Source organism: Triticum dicoccoides, chromosome 3B, assembly GCF_002162155.2.
Source record: "Triticum dicoccoides isolate Atlit2015 ecotype Zavitan chromosome 3B, WEW_v2.0, whole genome shotgun sequence".
Lineage (NCBI taxonomy): Eukaryota > Viridiplantae > Streptophyta > Magnoliopsida > Poales > Poaceae > Triticum > Triticum dicoccoides.
In genome coordinates this window covers 652,909,303-652,917,497 of record NC_041385.1, presented here as the reverse complement: position 1 = coordinate 652,917,497, position 8,195 = coordinate 652,909,303, and the positions used below count along the sequence as shown (strand labels likewise).

Sequence of the window (8,195 nt, the reverse complement as noted above, 5' to 3'; positions counted from 1 at the left end):
GGATCGAGGCGAGACACACGAGCGATTTACCCAGCTTCGGAGCTCTCCGGAGAGATAATGCTCCTACTGCTGCTTGTCTGATTGTATTGAGTTCTTGCTCGGGAGCGCTGAGTGCTACAGTACACTCGAGCTGCTAACGAGACCAAGCGTGAGTGTTCTCTAGTTTCGTACCGAATCCCCCTTCCTATGTTGCGCATGGGCCTCCTTTTATATGCTCAAGGGGGCACCGACAGGTGGCAACGTAGACAACGGTAAAAATGGTAAAAGAGGGGTGGTTGGTACAGCTACCTGCACAGTACATCCTACCTAACCCTGACGGTAGGGGACAAGGGCATTAAATGCCCGTCTACGTCGCCCAAACAGTGTAGAAAAGGACCGTCAGGGACGCCACCGCTCGCCATGATGGCAATCTTGTCAGCATCGCATGCCACCGCGCACCGCTGGCTGCACAGCCTCTCGCCACGCGCGCCTGGAAAGGCCCCCAGGGCGACACGTTGGTGGATGTGCTAGAGCGCGGGTACAGAGTGGTTGCCTGCCGCGGCAAGCGCCTTGCCGCGGCCGTTGTCTTGCCGCGCCCGGAAGCTTGTCGCTCACCGGGCCTTGCCGGGACGCGTGGCGAGTCGCGGAAAGTTCCTTGAGATGCCTTGGTTGGCCTTCCCGGCAAGCTCCTCTTGCCGGGGCCTTGTCTCCTTGACTTGAATACTTTGTTCTTGAATGGCTCCAAAAAGAACCACGGAGGACCTTGGCGGTCACCTGGCAAGCCTTGCCGCGGGGTGCTGCAACTGCCCGTGCACAAGTTCGGGATACTAGGGTACCCCTACTCTAGTACACCAATAGACGGTGGCTAATCCTCACGATGATGACTGCTGGAGCAGGGCAAGCATCGAAGGCGCTACTCCAGGGAGCTTACACACTTTTTAAGATGTACTGAAAAAGCCTAAAAAGTTGAAGTGAAATGTTTTGATGCTCCAGGAAGCCTCTCGACGAACTGAAACTTCATGTATCCCAGGAGGTTGACCTGCAGAGGAGCATGAACTAGAACATTAAGCATCAACTTCTCACAATTTAGTTACATGTAATAAAAAACCACAAGCACTTGGGATAACTAGGCATATAAACATGCTTGAACAGGAAGAAATTCTACATAATTTAGTAACATATAAACAAGAAGTGCTGATCTAGGCATATAATAAAGAGCCTATACATGTTGTATCTACAAGAGCTTGTACATGATATAGTTGAAAGAGAAACTAACTAGAGCAACAATTTTCTCTTCTCACAATGAATAAAAATTTTCTGTATGTAGAAGGACTAGCAAGGGTCTCAGGAATCAACTAAGTTTTCAATCAAATCGATATTCATCAGCACTAGTATAGCTGGACAAGAAGCTCAGAATTGCAGCCGCACATGCACTGAACTTACAGAAGTTTTACTTTGTACCTTTCTAGGTGATATATCTTACCTTACATGGTTTGAAAATGTGAACTGATTATATGAAGGAGTACAAGGGGAACGGCAAAAGTCTCATCCAGCTCCAACAAAATTTTGTAGCATCACATGTGCTATAGACGTTTAGGTAAACAGAGTTGCCAGCTTCCTCCTTTTAGGTACTACTAGCTCCCAGAAAAATTCAGAAAATGGAAGTCGGATAGGTATAGCTACTCTATTATGAAGCTCACCTTCACACGTGAGAGGGATGGAAACGAAACAACAGCAACATTGAAGATATTGGTGCTCCTTCCTCATCCATACCCTGCTCCCACTAATTCTCACCCTTCTCACGTAGTCGTGTTTGCTACTTTAGTTGCAGCCCCAATTCAAATAAGAGGTCTGTAAAATTAATTGACCAATATCATGTAAACAAAAACAACTTATTTCAACGGGCACCCATGACAACTACAAGTAGCAAGTGGCATAATGAAAATAAGCCTAGTATCAGCTCTAGCAAATAGCAAGTGTGAGCATTCAGATTTCTGTATGCCATTTCAGTGTGTATCGTCATTCCATTGTTCAAGATCCCAGAAAGCCGAGGTGGACATGGCCTCGTCAATCCTAAAATTGAATGTATATCTTTTATGTTATGAAAAGAAAGTGGTATCATCCATCACACACACAACAATAATTTATGTAGTCTATCATCCATCGTACTTCCATTAGCACTACACACAAACCTCCATTAGTACTGACATTAGTACAACAATAATTTCTTTGGTCAGACATCCATTAACCTAACCCAAAATGTACTGCCACTAGCACTGCACACAAATGGCCATTAGTACAACAATAAAAAAATTAGTCAGACATGCATTAACCTAACCCAAAATTCTCACATGGATCTAGTAGTTTCAGAATTTTTGCACTACATCGAACTAAACTGAACTGAACAGAAATAATATATTCGAAATGAAACTTATTAAAAGAATTGAACTGAAATAATTTCAGTAATTGAACTGAACTGAAGAATTTAGTAATTGATAGTAATTGAAATGCTAGTCTTTTTTGTGTGCACTGAAGAACTGCTACAGGAAATATACTAGTGAGAACCGAAGATGTGTGGCGGCGTCGGTGTAGCACGGCGTCCTTGCCGGAGAAGAAGCATGCCAGCACCCGCCACCCAGCTTCCGCCGCCAACGGCTAGCAGGGCCACCGCGGCAAGGAGGGCGGCCCAGAGTGTTACCTTGCGGAAGGAGGGGTTGGGCGGCGGCGGTGCGTCCATGGGACCTCAGGGGGAAGGCGGCCGGATCTCGAAGGGAGGCGTCCGGAGCTTTTTTGTCAATGGCCTGTTGTAACATTGAGCATGTAACGTGAACTTGTGATAAGCAAGCACAAAATCATGAAGACAAGAAACGGAACTAACAACACTTCATAAATACCTTTAGAATCCAAACTTTTGTTGAGGGAGAAGACCGCAATTCTCTTTTAGCATTTTCAAGATGACTTTATTGAACGCACTTAAAAAGAAAAGAGCATAAGAACATCCTGAATTTAGTTGTATCTACCACCAGTCGCAGTCCTCGAACACGTCGCCAGCCTGTACGCCCTTAGGGCGGCTTTGGCGCGGGAGTTGCTGGCCGAGGTGAACTAACTGAATTTTAAAGGAAGCAAACTACACTGCTGCAAATCGGTACAGTCAAGGAGTTATTTTTTACTTCTTATAATTTATCTATTGAACTGAAGTAAAATATGGAACTAAACTGCGTGTTTCACTAAAATAAGAACATCAGTTTATTGGAGGAATTCTCACTGAAATAAGATAAGGAAATGAAAGACATCTTAAAGTTTGCTATTATACAGACTATTAATTAGCTTTAGAGGACTCGCGTCTAAGGCATTTAACACATATTTTTTATGTTATTCGAGACATTCATTTTTGTACTTTTCAAACAATCATACTTGATTTTTTATGTTATTCAAGAGTGCCCTCATATCTCAATTTTTATGTATCATACAATAGCATTAACCATAATTGAGAAAAAAAGAGGATTTTGCATACACGCCGATGGTGTTAATGCCAAATATAATCTAGCCATGCTCAACATCCAGTGAGGATGAAAAAATGTAAAAACAATTCATGTTGTTAATAGATCATACAGCCTCAAAATTCCGTACTTAATTATTTCACAACATTTCAGGTATTCAGTGCATCCAAGGTAGAATGAAAAATCTAAAATCCTACTACAACAATATAGCGAACATGTGGCGGGCATGCATTTTATGTGCTACCCACCGCCCAAGCTTAAATCATGTGGCGACAAATCCTAGAAGAACGAGAGAAAACTAAATCCCAAATTAACATGTCAGATCAATAGATATATTCTAAGCTTGCTGTACAAGATCGAAGCAATAAATAGGACTATTACAAAGAACTGGTTACAGTGCGTAAATTGCCTTAGGCACAGAGGCATCCCTGAACTTGGCCGTCCATGACAATGTACCTGAACTCGGTGTAGACTGGTAGTTGAACTTGCTAAACATCCACACTAGCACCAGCAGCAGAAGCCGCCGTGTCGGTCTGGTGCTTGACATGTAAGATGATCTGGAAAAAAACACAAAGGTGAACTAAAATAAGAAATTGTACTAAACTTAAAATAAGGTTTGCACTGAACTAAAACTAGAATTTGAACTGAACAAAAATAGATCTTTGTTTAGGCACTTAAGCAAACACCCGACGACAAAAAAAAGTGTAATCGCATGCCTAAAATAAATTGCCAAAAAAATTGTAATCGCATGCCTAAAATAAATTGCCAAAAAAATTGTAATCGCATGCCTAAAATGTTGCAACAGTATTTTCTGTAGAAGCTTTTCTCCTATAGAGGGCATTTTCACATGCTTTTCCTTGACATTCATGTTGCCATAGTGTTAATATAAAAAATGTCTTGATTGTAAGGCATCGCAGCAAGTGTAAAAGTTTTTTCCAAATGACATTAATCACTAAATACACGCAGTTGGCTTGATCAGTGTCACAGTAATGCCAATCAACTTATGCTATAGGAAGAACATGGAAACACAGATGAAATTGGACTTATGACAGGCAAATAGTTGAACTGAACAAAATATAAAGATGCATTGGAAAAATTTGAATAGGGACGGAGACCCACCGGCGGAGGTAGCGTGGTGAGCTGAAGACGCCATTTGTGCAGGGCCAGCACCGGGCCTGCATTGTACTATCAGAAAGGTGTACTTGTACTTCTCAAATAATGGAATAGGGGTACTTTCTCCTCTAACTTTATTTAATTCAAGTATGACACACACATCGGTGTTTCAAGCACTATGATTTTTGTAGCTCTCAGAAAATAAAGCCTGAGAATTATTCAACAAAATATAGGAAAGTGACCAACAAAATAATTTTGATTTAGCAAGTGATATGTTACTAACTAGAGTAGCAAAGCTGCCAAGCAAATGTACTGACACACTCAACATTAGGGAATTTCCATTTCTTACAAGATCAAACTACGCCAGTTCATGATGCAAAGGCCGACTGCCTGGCTCGGCATCGTCGAACTGAACCCCGCACCCCTGTCGATCTGCTGAAATTTTGTATAGTATCGGTTAGATACAGTTCCAAACTAGTACCTGAAACCATCCCCAAATATGCATGTCAAGCTTCAGAGTTGGAAGTAATAAACACCCAGATATGCATGGGCTTATATGAGTATCGATGAGCTACAAAATAAACAATCAGATATGAATTTGCTTCAAGTCAGGATCGGTTTTTTCAATTTGATGCATGTTTGCACTATAGAACCGCTACTGGTTTGCAAGATGGACTTGAGTACTCCCTCTGTAAAGAAATATAAGAGCATTTTAGATCACTACTTTAGTGATCTAAACGCTCTTAATAGTGATCTAAATGCTCTTATATTTCTCTTGTTAATTTTTCAATTTTACTCCCAAAATCATCACCACAGAAGAAACACATATGCATTCCAGTGTACCTTGGCATTGCATCGGCTTGTACTGAGGGTGTAGATTAGAGTGGCCGGAAGAGGATACAACAGCACACACACACCACCAAATAAGTCTAGTGTCTCCAGAACATATGTATACATGCTCACATCTCCATCTACAAGGAAGGATAGATGAATAATTGATAAGAAAAAAAAATGTATGCTAGAATGTAAACCTGGAATTGGAAAAAACAAGTAGCAATGTTTTTACGGAAAAATGCCCACGGGTAAGTTCCACAGCTCTTTCAATTTGCAGGCACTAACAGAAACACTAATAGAGAAATAGCAAAGCACTATCTTTTTGGTAATACAGGAAAGTATGAAAACACCATAACAAGTATGGACTACTAACCCATATAGGCTGAACTATTTTATTTAGTGTAGTAACCGCACCATGAACTTGAAATAGTTCACATAGAAAGTAAAGTTTGGAAAAAAATACAAGTGTACCATAGGTAATTAAGTGTACATATATCACACACCTCTCCCTCGTGGACTTCTTCTTCTGCTCCAGCTTTCATTAGAAGATCCATTCCCAAACCTTTTGTATACAAGATAATTGATAACCACGTTTCCTAGTATTTTGAAATATACATGAGTACAATAGATTAACCAAATAGGGAACCACGTAAGTGATGGAGAAGGCAGAGAATTAGTTCAACATCCAGTCAGCAATTTAAAAGTAAAGAGGGAACAAAATGTAGTTGAGCTATACTGCATCACACACAAAAAACTTGAACTTTACAAAATCAAACCTGCTTAGCGACGAACTCCAGCTTAAGCTGTATCCTATATGAAAGCTTTATCAAGACCAATCCAGATAACCAGAACTGCAGGAATTAGCAAATTTGAACTTTTAGTAATTCATTCCATTGACAACTATGTACATCAACAACAAAATCGAAGCAACAACTGTAACCATATTTGAAAATCGCAGAAGCAATACATAGGTGTACTGATGCGTGGGGAATTTTAGAACTGATGCAAAGAGGTGCAGGTGGCTCAAGCGCCATGAGCAGAAGGTCGGGAAGAAGCTGCACTGTTGGACTTTTGTGTGTGCTTGACTTCAACGGCTGTGTAGCGCTTGGTGAAGATGGTGGCCACGATTCTACTTGGACTGATGTCCGCGCTCCACTTGGATAGCTGCTAGTAACCATGGTGGACGAGCTCGTGGCCGAGGGTGGCCAAGGCGACCAACGGGAACTGTAGTTGGCCATGCTTGTTCTGGGCAGCGAACTCACACGAGGTGGAAGTGATGACGGGAAGCAGGGATCACGGGTGGCCTTCATCTCGCCGTCGGACACGGGGTGCTCGTGCTCGTGGATGCCGAGGACGGGACCGAGACCAGAACATGACACTGCTGAAATTAGACAGAATTGACAACAAAACAGGACACTAGTGAAACAAATCCTCCAGAAAATGGCAATTCTCCTAGATAGAAATCAGGGTGTATGTGTTTTCAAAAATAGGGAGATGGATTGAACTGATTTTCTAGGTACGGTGGAACTGAAGGAAATGATTTTCAGAAAGGGGAGGTGTACTGAACTGAAGGCATCGGTGAGGGCGTTCGAGGACGGGTGGCCGCGGTGGGGGCGCAGGCCACCATGGATGACGGTGCACGTCACTGGCCGGATCGCGACGACGGAGGTCGTGTGGCGGAGGGACGATGCGGTGGCATTTTTTAATTCGAACTAATCATTTCTTTTATTTCGAACTAATAATTTCTTTTATTTCGAACTGATCATTGTTTTAAATCCGTACTGGTCATTGTTTTTAATTAAAATCATTTTTTTCCTTTCAAACCAATATGTGTGCATGTGTTGGAAAAGTGAGGTACCAGTCAGTCAGTCATGTTCATGAACAGAGGGATCCTCGCCATGTCTCGTGTGCTAGGTCTACTCATTTTACAAAATGAACGTTTTTGACTGAACTTAGATGTATAGAGAGTGCATGCAGTTTTATTAAATTATGAGAATGAATAAATTTACACACCAAACTGACAACAGAATACACACCAAATAATACTGAGTTTAGTACAGAAATTCTCTTTTCATGCCTTGACGATATTTTCTTCTCTGTGTACCGGAGAACAAAGAACAAAAATACACACCGAACTGATGATAGAATACACATTGAGAACAATGTCTATTTGTGTTTTTGCTTTTTTTCATGAATTAACGATTTTTTTACAAAAAACCATGTACTGACAACACTTCTTCAGCTTAGTGCACAATGTTCAGTATTCTTTTGTCAGGTTATTTCATGGAAGGTGGTACAAGAAATCAGTGGCAATAATCAGAGTTCAGTTTTCAGTGGCAATATGTGTAGTAAGTGAAGTTTAACTGACCTCGTCCATGGCAGGAATTTGGTTGGAGGGGGATCCGGGGCCGGGGCCGGGGTCGGCAGGTGACAGCGTGGAGGCGGGCAGATCCGAGGCCAGTGCGACGCAGCCTCGTTGGATCCAGGAGGCGCGGCGGCCGTAGAAGCTTGTGTGGCGCCGACGACCACGGAAAATGGTGTGTGGAGGGCCGGGGTGAGACGCCGGGCAGTGTTGATGCAGGAGAGGTGGCAGAGAGGAGGGACGCCTACACCGGGCGGATCAAGGCGGCGACGCTTTGGTGGGAGGTCGGAGAGCGGCTCGTCACCGGAAGGTGGAGGGAGCAGTGCGTCGGCGGGAGGTGGGGGACGGCGCGTCGGCTGGAGGTCGGGGGCAGCGCGTCGGCTGGAGGTGGAGGGCGGCACGTCGGC

The 8,195-nt window shown here is 42.9% G+C and overlaps 2 long non-coding RNA genes across 3 annotated transcripts; both read right to left on the bottom strand.

Moving 5' to 3' along the window:
* Nucleotides 1-2,323: 2,323 nt before the first annotated feature.
* Nucleotides 2,324-5,019, bottom strand: LOC119281735. 2 transcript variants are annotated; one of them, XR_005138528.1, is made up of 5 exons: nucleotides 4,942-5,019; nucleotides 4,599-4,654; nucleotides 3,936-4,036; nucleotides 2,874-3,114; nucleotides 2,324-2,780 (listed from the first exon to the last, which is right to left on the bottom strand). It is a non-coding gene; the product is annotated as an uncharacterized LOC119281735 (long non-coding RNA). The 2 variants fall into 2 exon arrangements; XR_005138529.1 differs by having other exon boundaries at nucleotides 2,874-3,111.
* Nucleotides 5,020-5,441: 422 nt separating this feature from the next.
* LOC119281734 lies at nucleotides 5,442-8,189 on the bottom strand. The gene is made up of 4 exons (XR_005138527.1): nucleotides 7,795-8,189; nucleotides 6,203-6,277; nucleotides 5,930-6,022; nucleotides 5,442-5,563 (listed from the first exon to the last, which is right to left on the bottom strand). It is a non-coding gene; the product is annotated as an uncharacterized LOC119281734 (long non-coding RNA).
* Nucleotides 8,190-8,195: the final 6 nt, after the last annotated feature.